The sequence below is a fragment of the Cyprinodon tularosa genome, unplaced genomic scaffold, assembly GCF_016077235.1.
Source record: "Cyprinodon tularosa strain WSP-4 unplaced genomic scaffold, ASM1607723v1 ctg489, whole genome shotgun sequence".
In the NCBI taxonomy this organism is placed as follows: domain Eukaryota; kingdom Metazoa; phylum Chordata; class Actinopteri; order Cyprinodontiformes; family Cyprinodontidae; genus Cyprinodon; species Cyprinodon tularosa.
Genome location: NW_024039217.1, coordinates 411,571 through 428,231, shown reverse-complemented (window position 1 = coordinate 428,231; position 16,661 = coordinate 411,571). Strand labels below are relative to the sequence as shown.

At 39.9% G+C, this 16,661-nt stretch overlaps 1 protein-coding gene and 1 long non-coding RNA gene across 2 annotated transcripts in view; one reads left to right on the top strand and one right to left on the bottom strand.

Annotated features, from left to right (window-relative positions):
* Positions 1 to 16,661, bottom strand: part of kcnk9 (potassium channel, subfamily K, member 9) — a 98,090-nt gene that overhangs the window by 73,509 nt on the left and 7,920 nt on the right. The gene's annotated exons all lie outside the window — the stretch shown is intronic.
* LOC119794700 lies at positions 12,542 to 13,934 on the top strand. Its single transcript, XR_005282253.1, has 3 exons — positions 12,542 to 12,697; positions 13,639 to 13,725; positions 13,817 to 13,934. It is a non-coding gene; the product is annotated as an uncharacterized LOC119794700 (long non-coding RNA).

The window sequence follows — 16,661 nt, the reverse complement described above, 5'->3', positions numbered from 1 at the left end:
TGAGAAAGTTGTAAGTACACGGTTTGATCCGCACAGCCTGCACTCTGGGTCTCTGAGCAATACCCTTAACCCCACACTGGTCCCCAAGTGGCAGCCCACTGCTACCAAAGGTGATGGGTTAAATGCAGAGGGTTAATTTCTCCATTTGTAAGATCAATATAGTTCAATTTCAAAATTTCTAATAATCGGATCAAATCCTCACCCCTCCTGCAGCTGAGCTTCTACTGTTGCAATGGGCTTTGATGAAGTCTTGTTGTTTTCCAAGAGCTTCTACCTCCCACACAAAGCTCAGACCCAGCTAGTGAAGCCAAGAAGCTGTGTGTGGATTGATTCTATTGCTGTCAGGGGGTGGCCACTAGAGTGACAGCACTGATGCTCATCACAGAAAGGGTCAGAGAAAGTACTTACTAGGGAGACTCAGATGATTTGAGTATGGGGGTTGCTCCTTAAGGCTTTTTTTGCCTCAGTGGTTGCATTAGTCATCTTCTATGCAATAGTTTTTTGGAGCAGCACACTAGAAGAAAACTTAGATAATATCATCCGGAAAAAAAGGGTTTGACCTAGAATGAACTCTAGACACAGTGCAGGTGGTGGCTGCAATGCATGAAGCTGTTTTAAAGCTACGGAGCTTCTCAGGAAAAGACTGCTGCATCCTATTTGCTCGAAGGAAGGTTATCTCACCAAACAAATTTATGCAACTTCTCACTGCTCAGTTCTATATTTCATATAATGCGAGTATTCCATTTTTAATAATTATACCATTTTTTTGTTCTTTTTTTGTTGTAAACTTGCATACAGATGTGCTTGAAAGTTTACATACCCTTCCATTAAAAACAGAAAAAAATCAGATGTGAATAAAGAAATTGAAATATACAAAAAATAATAAATAAAATATTAACAAATGGAAATCATGACATTGATTTTGAATATATATATATATATATATATATATATATATATATATATATATATATATATATATATATATATATATATATATATATATATATATATATAGTTCAACTGAATAAACTGATTACTTACCCTCACCCACCTCCGACAGCAGCTAATCAGCTTTTAATCACACCTCCATAAAAGCCCAATCAGCATCCAGAGTTCAGAGTCTAGAGAGATCTTAAAAGGTCTCCAGTCCACAACTTCGTCTGCTACCCAAGTGCAGGTAATGGTTTCACTATGTCCAACTTCAGTTCAGATTACCTCATTTCAACCAACCTCCAGCCCCTCCTCCACCATCGTAGCTAAAGCTTCATCAGAGTTTCATTACTCCCCGACTCTTACTGCGTTCCCCGTGTCATCTCAATCGGTCCTGCAGAAGACCACCATGTTGAGCTTGGTTCTGCCAGAGGTTTCTTTCCAATGGGGAGTTTTTTCCTCTCCACTGTTGCTACATACTTGCTCATCGTGGACAGGTTCTCGGAACCTGTGTTATCCAAAGCGGACTTCCATCTTACAGGTTCCCTACTGAAGCACTAGTATAAGCTCACGCAGTCCACTGGATCTCTCCTTACTGCTCAAGCATACCACCTCACTAACCAGCAGTCTACAGACTGACCAACTTCATCTATCTCCACTCCAGCACCAGTTTCAGGCCTGGGGGAAAACAGCCCTGTTCTTCACTCAATTCAATTGTATTCAGTTTATATATATAGCACCAATTCACAACATACACTATATTGCCAAAAGTATTTGCTCACCCATCCAAATTATTGGAATCAGGTGTTCCAATCACTTCCATGGCCACAGGTGTATAAATTCAAGCACCTAGGCATGCAGACTGTTTTTACAAACATTTGTGAAAGAATGGGTCGCTCTCAGGAGCTCAGTGAATTCCAGCGTGGAACTGTGATAGGATGCCACCTGTGCAACAAATCCAGTCGTGAAATTTCCTCGCTCCTAAATATTCCACAGTCAACTGTCAGCTGTATTATAAGAAAATGGAAGTGTTTGGGAACGACAGCAACTCAGCCACGAAGTGGTAGGCCACGTAAACTGACGGAGCGGGGTCAGCGGATGCTGACGCGCATAGTGCGAAGAGGTCGCCAACTTTCTGCAGAGTCAATCACTACAGACCTCCAAACTTCATGTGGCCTTCAGATTAGCTCAAGAACAGTGCGTAGAGAGCTTCATGGAATGGGTTTCCATGGTCGAGCAGCTGCATCCAAGCCACACATCACCAAGTGCAATGCAAAGCGTCGGATGCGGTGGTGTAAAGCACGCCGCCACTGGACTCTAGAGCAGTGGAGACGCGTTCTCTGGAGTGACGAATCGCGCTTCTCCATCTGGCAATCTGATGGACGGGTCTGGGTTTGGCGGTTGCCAGGAGAACGGTACTTGTCTGACTGCATTGTGCCAAGTGTAAAGTTTGGTGGAGGGGGGATTATGGTGTGGGGTTGTTTTTCAGGAGCTGGGCTTGGCCCCTTAGTTCCAGTGAAAGGAACTCTGAATGCTTCAGCATACCAAGACATTTTGGACAATTCCATGCTCCCAACTTTGTGGGAACAGTTTGGAGCTGGCCCCTTCCTCTTCCAACATGACTGTGCACCAGTGCACAAAGCAAGGTCCATAAAGACATGGATGACAGAGTCTGGTGTGGATGAACTTGACTGGCCTGCACAGAGTCCTGACCTCAACCCGATAGAACACCTTTGGGATGAATTAGAGCGGAGACTGAGAGCCAGGCCTTCTCGTCCAACATCAGTGTGCGACCTCACAAATGCGCTTCTGGAAGAATGGTCAAAAATTCCCATAAACACACTCCTAAACCTTGTGGACAGCCTTCCCAGAAGAGTTGAAGCTGTTCTAGCTGCAAAGGGTGGACCGACGTCATATTGAACCCTATGGATTAGGAACGGGATGTCACTTAAAGGAATAGTACACCCAAAACATGATTAGCCTTCATTTTCTACTCACCTCCATGCTGAACAACACTCTGGAGTACTTTTTTGATATCTCAAATGCATCTGGAGATCTGGGAGGCTTCTTGCTGTCTGCTGACATTCAAATAATGGAGGTCCATGGCGCCCGAGACAGAAAGGTCCATAAAAGTCCACAAAAACGTGTCAATATTCCTCCATACTGCTCGTCCAATGTAATCCAAGTGTCCTGAGTGGGTAGCATCCAGAATTTACTCGAAACGAAGTCATTTAGAATGTTTTTAGAGCATAAACAGTAGTGTATAGGATTTCCTAATAGCGCCCCCATGCGCGCTCACGATTCTACGGAAGCCGGCAGACCAAACCAGCGCATTCAGCTCGGCAAAGAACTCATGCTCTTCCTCAACACTGAAGTCCTCAGACATTTTTCTTTCGTTGTTTCTTTCTTTGCACAGGTAAACAGCACATTTCTTCTTCTACGCTTGCATTATCGGCAGACCAGACGCTGAATGCGCACTTTCTTCCGGTTTGGTCTGCCAGCTTCCGTAGAATCGTGAGCGCGCATGGGGGCGCTATTAGGAAATCCTATACACTACTGTTTATGCTCTAAAAACATTCTAAATGACTTCGTTTCGAGTAAATTCTGGATGCTACCCACTCAGGACACTTGGATTACATTGGACGAGCAGTATGGAGGAATATTGACACGTTTTTGTGGACTTTTATGGACCTTTCTGTCTCGGGCGCCATGGACCTCCATTATTTGAATGTCAGCAGACAGCAAGAAGCCTCCCAGATCTCCAGATGCATTTGAGATATCAAAAAAGTACTCCAGAGTGTTGTTCAGCATGGAGGTGAGTAGAAAATGAAGGCTAATCATGTTTTGGGTGTACTATTCCTTTAAGCTCATATGTGAGTCAAGGCAGGTGAGCAAATACTTTTGGCAATATAGTGTATGTCATCTCAAGGCACTTTACAGTTCATCAGATCATCCAGTCAAAATGATCAAAGTTTTATATCTAAGGAAAACCGGTTGATTGCAACGACTAATTGACTCAAATGCAATCCCTCACACTAAGCATGCTTGTAGCGACAGTGGAGAGGAAAAACTCCCTTTTAACAGGAAGAAACCTCCAGCGGAACCAGGCTCAGTGTGAGCGGCCATCTGCTGAGGCCGACTGGGGTTCAAGGAGACAGAAGCAGAGACACAAAAAGCAGCTGCAAAAGGGGGCCCCGTCCAGGAAACACACAGCCAGGAAGACGAACTCCAAGCCAGCTCCCATGTCAGAGGATGAAGAGAGCACATCCAGCCAGTCACGGTCAGAGAAACAGGACTACACTGAAAAAAAAGGCCGATCTCGAAGATCTATAAACAAAGGTGTTGATGGCAGCAGCACAGCGGATGTTTCCCTCCTGTTCATGCATATCAAACAACATTCAGTGCTATGTTACCTGCTGAGGTCTGTGCGCCAAAGGCTGAAGTAATTGTATCAATACAATTCTTCTAATTGTTTTTTCTTTCCATGTTAGTTTTTCAGATTGAATTGAAAGAAGTTAACAAGCCTGATGGAGCTCCTGATCTGATTTTGTTAAGCAACACTTTGGCTACGTTCACACTGCAGGCCTTGATGCTCAATTCCAATTTTTTTGTGAAATTTGATTCTTTTGCTTTGACTTCATATTTCAAGATATATGCATCTTGTATGTGATCTCCTGTGTGAACTGCATTCATACAACGCAAGTGTCCCGCATGTGCAGTAGAGGACGTAATGATGTCACTAGCCAGTGTGCTCTGTGTTTACAGAAGTAAACATGGATGGTAGCGCTGGAGCGCATCTAGTGATCTTTCCCAACCTGAAAAAACTCAATCTTTTTAAGATGGTAAAGATAAATAATGCTTTCCGCATCATCGTCCATCATGGTTGTTGTGTTTCGTGCCACCTTTGTGTAGCAAGAGGCAGAATACTGACCTTTGTCGGCTATTATGCAATGGCGTTCAGGTCAGATGACCTGGCTGTTCAGACACAGGTCGCATTTGAAAAGATCAGGTTTGTATCAGACTCCAGACCACAGAGCCAAGTGGCCTGGATAGGATTGGAAAAATTGGATCTGTGTTGTTCAGACTGTCATGAAAAGATCAGATCCAGGTCGCATATGGGCAAAAAAATCGGATTTTGGGTCATTTCAGGCTGCAGTGTGAATGTAGCCTTTGAGGCAAATACAACTGAAAATATTTATGTCCTTCAATGTTCAGGAAATGTCAAACTTCTGCACCTGTTGACAGGTATGTTGGTTCACTTTTCATGAGAAAGGTTCTTTAATTTGTCTGGGATTTTTTGTTTTTACAAATACATTTATTTAAACAAAAACTCAAAATCAATATGTTGTTTGACTAAATTATCATTTAGTACATTTCTATTTTTTTCAGTTAGTATTTCTTATTTGAATTACTAGTTTGAATATATCATTGTCGTTTAATGGGAGGGTATGTAATCCTTCAACCATGTATACTGTATATGCTATATTATATTCCCCTATTCTTTTAAGGTTTGTAAAATATGTTATTGCTGACTTTGTAAAACAATAAAGCAACACCACCGCATCATGCAGAGGTTGGTAGAGTACAAAGAGTTGTACTCAAGAGTAGCACTACTTAAATACTTTTTTTACTCTAGTAAAAGAAAAAAAGTATTAATCTAAGAAATTACTCAACAGTAAAAAGTGTTTTGTAAAAAGGCTTGTAAAGTACTGAGTACTTGTTTGATCATCTTTATGGACTCTTTTAACGTTGCTGAACATGTGCTGCTCTGACTGACGCTGCAGGCTGAACCTTGGACCCGGCCTTCACTCATGGGGATTCTCTTGATCATTTGCACATCCACTGTCTCAGCGATCATAAGTCAGTCTCTTTGAGAGTTTCTTGTCAATCATTCTCCTTCTAATGTTAATATGAGGCAAAGGTTTTAATAATTGTTTTATTTTTAAGTTTCCAAATGGACTTAACTTTATATTTTTGCTGATAATTTTAAGCTCCATTGTTAATTCTTTCATTTAAAAAAAGCCATGCCCGTGGGTAACGTTACTCCTTGGGAAACTAGTCGTGGCTGTGTTATTTCTTGCTCACACTTGTTAAACAATCAGACCACAGGCTTTCTAAGGCCCCGTCCACACGAAGTCAAACCCTGGCCTAAACGCACAGAATTTTCACCAAACCAGCCTCTCATCCAAGCCGGTGTTTCGGGGGTCTGTAAACAATCTTTTTTTTATTCAGCCTTCAGAGTGGGAACATTTTGAAACGCTGTTTTCGCGTTTCCATCTTTAAGCTCTAACCGCATTTTTTTTTTTACACGCATGCGTCATAGCGTCGCCTCTAAACACGCATGCGCAACACAGTATCACAACAACAATGGCGCCGTACTGTGTTGAATGGTTGCTGCTCATGCTACTCACCCTGCTGTCGGGCTTACAACAGAATCTTCTTCTTCTGGAATATTCCAGGAAGAACAGAGCAATATCGACGACATAGTTCAGCACCTGAATTTGACTGAACCATGAAAATGGACCCGCAGGGCAACCATGTATAAATATTAGTGCGCATGCCCAACATTTCGTCGCCTATTTTTGCTTTGGCACCACAGCGCCTCTTACAGGCCTGGCATACATTTTGCAGCGTTTTCATGCATTCGTGTGGACGATCACATTTATTTTACGTCTCCGTCTTTACGACAAACGTTCTGGAAAATATTAGCGTTTCAAGTTTGTTTTGACTTCGTGTGGACGGGGCCTAAAGCAGTAAAACAGTGGGGGTCCAGGGGTTTGGTTGTCCATTGCAAGTACTTCCAGGAGCATCTTTTCTTTGATATTAAAGGCTGATTTATACCCAGAAATCAGGTTGTCTGCGTGTGTGTCGCAGTTAACGCAGATATGACCCCGCCCCTTCAGCAGACACTGTGCTGCACCTCTCCAAAATTGTAGTTGACCGCAGACAGTGCCGCAGACAGGAGGCCTCTGATTCTACATCCTCACTACGCTATGCATATTTCCTGTTTGGTACCTTCCGGCTTGTTTTCTTTGTATGACCACCATTGTGGAAAACGACTCATGAAGATAGACCGGCTAGAAGAGCGAGGTGTGTGAGAACCCTCATGTCCCTACGTTGTCGCAAAAACTCGCCCTTTGTTTTTTCCACTTCCTCATCGCCCCTCGGCTGTATCTAGACCCACAGCTAGTTCATGATTGGAATAACATAGCACAGACCACGCTTCAATATTTGGCATAAATCACAATATCTGCGACACACTGCTGCAGGAGGCGGTTAGATCCTTTAAATGCATACCTCATGGTAGGTAAACTCCTAACACCTATGATGCTAGCATAGTATTGCCCCTCCTCCACCTCATTATAATGGGCTACTCTCTGATGAGCCCAGCTCTCAATATTTACCTAACAGTCCTCAGAAATTTCCCAGATTTTCTATCATGTTGATGGTACCCAGCGCGTGTCGTCCTTTACTTCTTTTTAAACAATTACAATTTATGACTATGCAACATTTATTGGCAAAATGAAACTCCTATCATGTACCCTAAAGATATCCCTCCTCCCCATACAGTCCGAGAATCTCAGCATTGTTTATTGATGTTGTTAGTCATTAATACGTCACCAATGCAACATTTTATCCTGTTTTTATCGTACTGAGGGGAGTCTACTCTTAAAGAACTCCAAGCTTGATGACAGCTTTAATGGCAATTGTTTAATTTTCTTAGTAAATTATTAGTAAAAGTTGTAAAACAGCTAAAATATCTTTTACAGATATTTGAGTCGAACTTTCAAAAACTGCTCTACTGAATTCTTTCTATTTTTATGGCGTAAATTGTTTGGGAATCGGTGCAGTAAGTTATTTAATGATGACTCACATAAGTTTTTTTAAGGGATGCTAAAGGTGCTTTGCTAATGTTACAAGCAGCAATGGAAAACAAAAACAGTGTTTTAGGAGTGTACTTTCTTAAATTGGTTTCACCGTTTCTCATCACTTTTACAGTATGCTGATGATGTTCTCCTCTATATGCCTTTTAGGCTCATCGGCTGAATGGACTGTCCCACCCTATTTTATTACATGTCGCAGATTAGATTATTAGCTTTCCAAAACCCCTTTTTTATCAACAAAACAAAAACCAAAAATTCTATTCGAAATCTATCCAAAAATCTCCTTATTGAACTCCTGGTAAGACATTAGTTTTTCAACTGATATATATTTTTCTTCCCTGATGATAAAGAGGAAAGGGAAAATGGGACCTGTACAATCATCTATTAGATAAGAATTATATCTGCTCTATTAATTTGAAATAATATTGAATATATAGGTATTATTTGAAGTAAGTAGAATTTTTTGTTATTCATCATTTCAATGCCTCCCTGAACCTTAGTAAATTTGGCTTAGGTATACTTAATAATGCTTTGCTTTTCACAAAGAAAGAAAATAACTTTAGTTTTGGATCATCCCATTAAAAAAAGCCCTCTAAGACTAATTCATTTTTTTCACAATATAACCCGTTGTGGTTTTAAGTAAGTCATATTGTCCATACATATCTATGGAATATCCACATGTTGATATTTCCAGACATTTAGCAAGGATGACTTTCACCTTTTAAGCTGTCTTTAGTCTCCCGGCAACACAGCTCAGTGGGATGAGAGATACTGAGGTATATATAAACACCACAGCACACCAGGGTTGCTTTTCTCCCTCCGTGTGCCGCTTCAGCAAGAACACCTTGCGCTTCACTACATGCTTTCATCACTAAGTGTCACATTTGGTGCAGTTAATCACGAGGAATAAACAGTGTCAACTCGCAGGTCAGCGCGGATAAGGAGGACCTGGATGAGGTGCTAACAGCTGGATCACTGCGGTTTCTGAAAACAGCTGCTCTGACATGTGCTAACACTATCACCACTGAGCCTCTGTTGTCAAAGCGTTTGCTCATTGTTTTGTACCCATGCAGTTTCGATGACAGCGGGGTGAACCACTGAGGAATGATTTTCGGCCAGTCATCAAGTCCATCATCTAAAGATCGCAGATCTTTTAATCCTCCTTAGCATCTGTAGGTGAAATAGAAGGCCTTTTGGAAATCACCATAATTACCATAACAACTTCTTCAAATTCTGTTATTACTGCTGTGAAATCAATGTAGATCTCTATTAACTTTTCAGAGACCTTTTGAAGCTGCTCTTACAAGACTGACTATATCTGTCAAAACTTGAACTATCGATTTTAAGCTAAACCACATGCCCAAACCGATGCTTCTTCTCCCACTCTGCAGAATCTGTTAGTTCAATCTCTAACGTTCTGCTCTCTCTGCTTTTTCTCATAGTAGCTTCATCTGGTCTGTTGCTGTTTGGCTGTGACTCCATCCTGGAGAGAAATATCCGCTGTGCTGCTGCCATCAACACCTTTGTTTATAGATGGAGATTGGCCTGTTTTCCAGTGTAGTCCTATTTCTCTGACTGTGACTGGCTGGATGTTCTCTTTATCCTCTGACATGGCAGTTGGCTTGGAGTTTCTTCCTGTTTAAAGGGTGTTTTTTCTCTCCACTGTCGCAACAAGCATGCTAAGTGTGAGCGATTGCCTTTGTGTCAAAGAGTTGATGCAATCAACTGTTTTTTCTTAGAAAACTTTTAATCAGTGGTATTGTATGATCTGGTCAACTGTAAAGTGCCTTGAGATAACTTGTGTTGTGAATTGGCGCTATAGAAATAAACTGAATTGAAATTTATTGATGTATTCAAAGATTTTACAACAACAACATTTAGTGTATTTCTTTCAGATATTAATAGAGGCCGAGGAAAAGTAAAAAAAAACCAACACCGTGGGTCTTAAACTTTAGCATAACCCAAGAAGTATTACAGTACATGTCAGCCTTCTGTTTAAGTGCTGCTGGAAGACAGTGTTGCCTACATATACACATTTAATACAGTATTATATCATACTCCTATGATATTGCCACAAAAGCTCTCATATAATTTTTTGCAATTTGATTGCAGACCGGTTTGGACCAGGAGACAGGGGAATTTGTGGAGCGATATATATATATATATATATATATATATATATATATATATATATATATATATATATATATATATATATATATATATATATATATATATATATATATATATATATATAAGGAGCTCTTATATTGGCTAACATCAACTTTTAGCTTCGTTAAATCTCGTGTTTAAGGGGATCTCAGACAACCTTACAGTCGCACTCTGCATCAAAATACCCATTCAGCATCAGATTCCATCTTTTTAAGTTATATTTTGAGAAAGACAGCCCCCCCTGAAAAATCGTTCAAAGGTTATATATTGTTGCTTTAAATAGTCTTGAATAAGATGAACATTTGCAGAGCTGTAGTTTAAATTATATCTTAAGAAAATGAATAAAAATCTGCTTTTAGACGTCTTCTCTAGCTCAATCTGTAATTCTTATGGATTATTTCTGCAGGAACTTAGACCCTCAGTTTCAGGCAACTGGTTATATTTTTAGCCGGGGTACAGTCACCATATACATATGAGGGAAGAGTTTTATTGATGATGACGTTATTCTCAAGTTTGAATTCAGTTTATTGAGATAGCGCCAATTCACAACATATGTAATCTCAAGGCACTTCACAGTTCACCAGATCATCCAGTCAAACTGATTCAAAGTGTTCTAAGGAAAACCAGTTGATTGCATCGACTCATTGACTCCAAGGCAATCCCTCACACTTAGCATGCTTGCAGCGACAGTGGAGAGAAAAAACTCCCTCTCTTAACAGGAAAAAACCCAGCAGAACCAGGCTCATTGTGAGCGGCCATCTGCCAAGGCTGACTGGGGTTCAAGGAGACAAAAGTATACATACATAGACAAAGTACATTTTTTTTTAAAACGACGGCCTTGACAGACCATCCATATGCACCTTAAAAAATTGTTTAATTTATTTAAAAAAATAGCTTTTGTTTTGTTTTTTCAAAATCCCAACATGAATATCAGACATGTTTCACAACAACCTTCAAAGAATTTATCTTTATCACATTATTTATATTTTCACAGGTATCCAACTAAAAAGTCCTTCTAGGTGTATCTTTGTTACTGTGGCATAGTATAGTTTACCTATTTGCCCATTATAGTTTGAAAAGTTGTCAGATTTTCAAATTACAGCTTGTCACATATCCTTTTCTGAACTAACATCTAAACCAGTGGTAACAGAATAAAAATCAGCGGGGTCCGAATAAACAAAATTATCAACCAGTAAAGGTCTGGAAACTAAAAAATTATAATCTGTGACCTCTGATCTAGACCTTAACCTGTCAGATTTAATACAAAACTTACTGGTATCCCTGGTTTAATATAAGAAAACCAACAATGGTCACAGAAATAACTTGAATCAGAAAAAAGTACAAATAGATAAAATTGTATGAAAATGAACAATTAATAGTCAAACTTTGCTTTTCAACCATGCTTCAAAAGGATGACTTTTAAGAAATCAATTCAATTCAGTTTATTTATATAGCGCCAAATTTACAACACATGTCATCTCAAGGCACTTTACAGTTCAACCAGATCATACAGTCAGATTGATACAAAGTTTTCTATCTAAGGAAAACCAGTTGATTGCATTGACTCATTGACTCAAATACAATCCCTCACACTCAGCGTGCTTGTAGCGACAGTGGAGAGGAAAAACTCCCTTTGAACAGGAAGAAACCTCCAGCGGAACCAGGCTCAGTGTGAGCGGCCATCTGCCGAGGCCGACTGGGGTTCAATTCATGAAACAGGCCTGATCAAAACTGATGCAACCCCATTAAAGACCTAAAATAATGTGACCAAAGGGAAATGTTTTATCCAGATGTGTCCTCTAGCATCACAGGTGTCTATAATTTAGTAAGTAAGTCAGCCTATAGGGCTATAGGTAGTCACTGTGATGTTTGGTGGCATGGTGTGTTCCACACACAACATGGACTAGAGGAAGTAAGGGAAAGAGGACCGTAGCCAGCTTTCCTGGACGTGGCTTTAGGAGTAGAATTGATGACATCATTAATTCAGTTTATTTACTACATATGGCACCAATTCACAACACATAACTTTACAGAGACTATTTATTGAGATCATACCCTCAGATTAAGATTTCTATCAAAGGAAAACCTGATAATAATGACTCACATCAAGCATGCACGTAGCAACAGTGGAGAGGAAAACTCAATTTTAAACGAAGGAAACCTCCAGCAGAACCAGGCTCAGTGTGAGCTACTATCTGGCGAGGTCGACCGGGATTCAATGAGAGAGAAGAAGACATACAAAATAAATATAACCCAGGTAACTGTTAACTAACTCCACATTGTGGTCACCTCCAGGAAATATAGCACAGAATACGAGAATGGAGACAGAATGAAGCAGAATGATGAAATGGGGTCCCTATGTCCAGGGGCGGATCTATAGGGGTGGCTACGGGAGCAATTGACTCCCCCGAAATCTGATTGGCTACCCCAACTGCCACCCCAGCTGATTGACGGCACCGCTAAAACAGTTGCACGTCTGAAGTCTTTGACTGCGATGTTCTTCCTGTACAGTAGATGGCGCAATGCAGCATGCGCTATGCAGCCCCTTTCCAGTCGTGAATCTAGGGTGAAAGAAGAAGAACTAAAGCGGCTGTGGAGCCACCGAGTGCAACAAGCATAACATTAGTTAACAAACAACATTCTTTGGGAAAAGGCTGTGCGCTCTCGAGATGGATTTTATTCTCGTTTGGACCGACTGACTTATATCGGTGAGTAGGTTGCACAACCACAGATTATATTCATAAAAGAAGCTCAATAACTAAGAGTTTGATAAGTTCAGTCAATGAGGATCATCCTCTGTTCAATTGATGTCCGTTTCATAAATCAGAATGTTAAGGACAAGCCCTTGCTTTTCACGAAGGGCCGCTAGAAGCTAGTCTGGCTGTAAACAGACAGGTGCAGGTGGGTGATATTGATGGGTTTCAGTGTCAATTTCTGTGATTTCATGCCCACATCTGCTAAAAATACTGCTGACGAGAACAGAAACTATTTCATTTTTTTTAATGTCCGTGTCTAGAACCTTCTGAATTATGAAACCAGCAATATCTTTGATCAGAACCATTTGCCCATGTCATGAAGGGCATTACTAGTCGTAGATAATTCACGACCGATGTAGTTAGCCAGTAAAGTTATGGCAGGCTGAAACCTTAATTGAATGGATAGATTGCAGTCACTAGACATGTATTATTGTTGTGTTCTGATATTTCTAGGCTGTAAAAATGTAGTCTATATTCATTAATTTCCTTGTGCATCATTTTGGACACGAAATGTTGCATTTTGCTTTGATAAGTAACAAAACGTTTTTTTCCCGGTTGACAATGAAAAGACAGGGAGGCACGATTTATAACTACTTTAAGAGAAACAGATCAGGCTTAGAGCAGATCAGCAGCCCCGGCAGCCCTCATCCTGGGACTAGTCAGGAAAGTCCGGCAGAATCCAGCCTGTCATCATCGCCAGGTTTGAACATACAGAAGCAGTCACATGTTCAGTTATTTTAAATTATATTTAACATTATTTCAGATGTTCAGTTCAGTCATTTTAAGTTATGTTAAACATTATTATGAATGTTGGTTATTGTTGTATGTTCAGTTTTAGACAATGGTTGTTGATTTTGATCATACTATTAAATAAATATTTTTCTACTATGTAGGTGTGAGAGTGGACCGAGACGATGACAGGTCCCAACCTGGAACCATTACCGAGGAGTGTCAGGCACAACACAGCCCACCATCATCAGGTCAGAGCAAGTCAGAAATGCCAAGTTCAGTCAGTACATTAACATTATTTATTTATATTATTTTCATTGTTATTATTGTTTCACAATATAGTTCCTTCTGAGGAAGGCTCTGAGGCTTCTGAGCAGGACGACGACCCAGACCCAGAGCAACCAGAGCCTGAAGATGTGCTTCCCTGATTGTAGTAGGGAAAACAATTTGTATGCTGGGTGAGTGGGATCTTTGATCTGTGTTTCTGTTATCAGAGAGTTGAAGAATGTACCATATTCATTTTGTGCATAAATAAACTACAAATTGTACTCAAAATTGCAACTTTTGTCTGCTTAGTATGTGGCTACTTAAATATGATTGCAAATTACTGCTTACAAGGTTTATATAAGAAAGGTCAATAAGCCTTAATTAACTTGTAAATTATGCACCAAAGATAACCACAGACTAGTTGGCTTTCATCTGTAGCCCCTGGAAGTTTGATGTTGAAAGAAGTGTGTGTGTGGGTGTGTGTGTGTGTGTGTGTGTGTGTGTGTGTGTACATATAGAGTATAACACAAGAATGATAAGTCATTACTCATGACATGTCAAAGAAGAACATAAGACAGGACCAACATCTGTAAGTCCATGTAGAAATAAATGATAGTGAATAATAATTTAAACGTGACATGAACAGGTATACAGCACTCGATTGCTTACAGACGGTTGGTGTTTTCTGCTGCGACATTAACGCTAGTGCATAAACTTTGCTATTTTTAAGTATAAACCATTGCCCCCCTAAAATACACTCGGCCACCCCCTTGCTACCCCAAGGATAAAAGTCTAGATCCGCCACTGCCTATGTCCTCCAGCAGTCTAAGCCTATAGCAGCATTACTATAGAGATAGCTCAGGATAACCTTAGCCACTCTAACTATAAGCTTTATCAAAAAGGAAAGTTTTAAGCCTAGCCTTAAAAGTAGACAGGGTGTCTGCCTCACGGACTAAAACTGGTAGTTGGTTCCACAGGAGAGGAGCCTGATGTTTGAAAAAATCTACCTTCCATTCTACTTTTAGAAATTCTAGTAACTACTAAAAAACCTGCAGACTGAGAATGAATTTCAAGTAACATCTGTTTTAGATCGCATCATCTGTATTGGTTGAGACAAAGTAAACTTAATGGCTGACAACCAAAGAGGACACCATTGAGAAAAAATTTATCATATAAAAGCCAGACTTAAATTTGCCGAACTATAGGCTGACAAGTCGCAAAGCTTCTCGGAGAAAGTCCTATGGGACAGATAACACAAAACTAGAACTTACTGAAAAGCCAATGACTGGATGCAATTAGCTGGTTTTCCTTAGATAAAAAAACTTTTAACCAGTCTGCCTGGATGAGCCCATTGGATTGTCTGTTAAGTGCCATGAGATGACAGGCATTGTAAAAATAAATAAACCATCCACATAAGATAAACTGAATCGAAATTAATGCGCATAACAAGCAGCTTAGACACATCAGAATATGATAGAGATGGCGGGACATAATACCAATTAACCAAACAGTCATGTTTTCAGACTGTGGGAGGCCAATTAAGAAGCCAATTAACTTTTAGATTAATTGGATTCTCTTAGGTGTGAGTGTGAATGGTTGTTTGTCTCTGGGTTCCCCTAGGATGGACTGCCGCCTTTTGTCAGTAGACAGGTGGAGATTAGCACCAGCACCCCTCGTCACCACACTTGGGATAAAGCGTGTCAGAAAATGGACAGATGGATGTATTTGACAAAATACAACTGTAAGCCAGAGTTATAAAAAAGAAAATATTTGCTTTCTCATTCACAACTGTGTGCTGCTTGCAGTAGACCTATGACACAAAATTCTAATTAATCCAATGTAACAAATTTAAGAGGTACAAATATTTTTGCACACCACTACAAATGTGAATAAGGACGACATGTAAATGGACTGAACTTAAAGCACCAAAGCCAAATTATAAAAACACACACATTCATAAATCTATAGGCAACCTTGGAATGGGTCCCCTCCCTAAGGGGGAAATGAAATGTGATATGGTAGCAGAAAGCTAAGAGTTGAACCTGTAATGACTGCTGTGCCCATTGAGGCCTATCCACCCATGTCCAGTTATACAGGGATGATTTATTTAAGTTTAACCAAATTATTTGCATCTTTAATCATCCTCTAGTTAAAAACCCATTTAATCCATCTTTCAAAATATTTATCCATGTATTAATAAATCATCTGCATTTTTAAAAGATTTCAAAATTAAATTCCAATCCAACTCTGTCCTCACGGTCTAGTAGTGACCTTAAGGGGTTTTTAAAAAGCTCCAACTTCACCAAAAAGATTAGATCTGCTGGTCTTGATAGGCGAACACAGCGATCTAAGTTGCTTTGTGAATAAAAGAAAAGCTAAAACACTGGACTGAATACGGAAACTTTGCGAAGTTGTCTAAAAGAGCTCAGAGCAAAACAAGATGATTGGTGATGGAGTCTGACTTTCCGTATGAACTACTGAGCTCTTCTTTAAGCACATTTGTTGAAGGATTCAGGGAAATTCTTGCTAAATCTGTACATTCAGTAACAAAACATCCCATCACCATTTCAGTCATGCCTTTAGTGCTTTGAAGCTGCTCCTGCAGTCACTGACTCAGGGATCTATATGCTGGTTAGTGGATGTTTTAAAAGCAAAAGACACCTGCAGTCACAATATTTTTTTTTATTTTATTCGTTTATTTGATAGGGACAAGTATGTTTCATGAATCATGTCACACACTAGTTAGCTAAGGCTAATTCTCAATGCCTTTCCCCAGTTAGGCTTTTACACAAAACACAGTGACTGTACACAAGAAACAGAACAAAGTACACACTAAAACATCACAGAATCAAGATCAGGTCAGTTAGATTATTAATGTTCACATGTCTGACCTCTCAATAAAAAGTCTTTAAGTTTATGT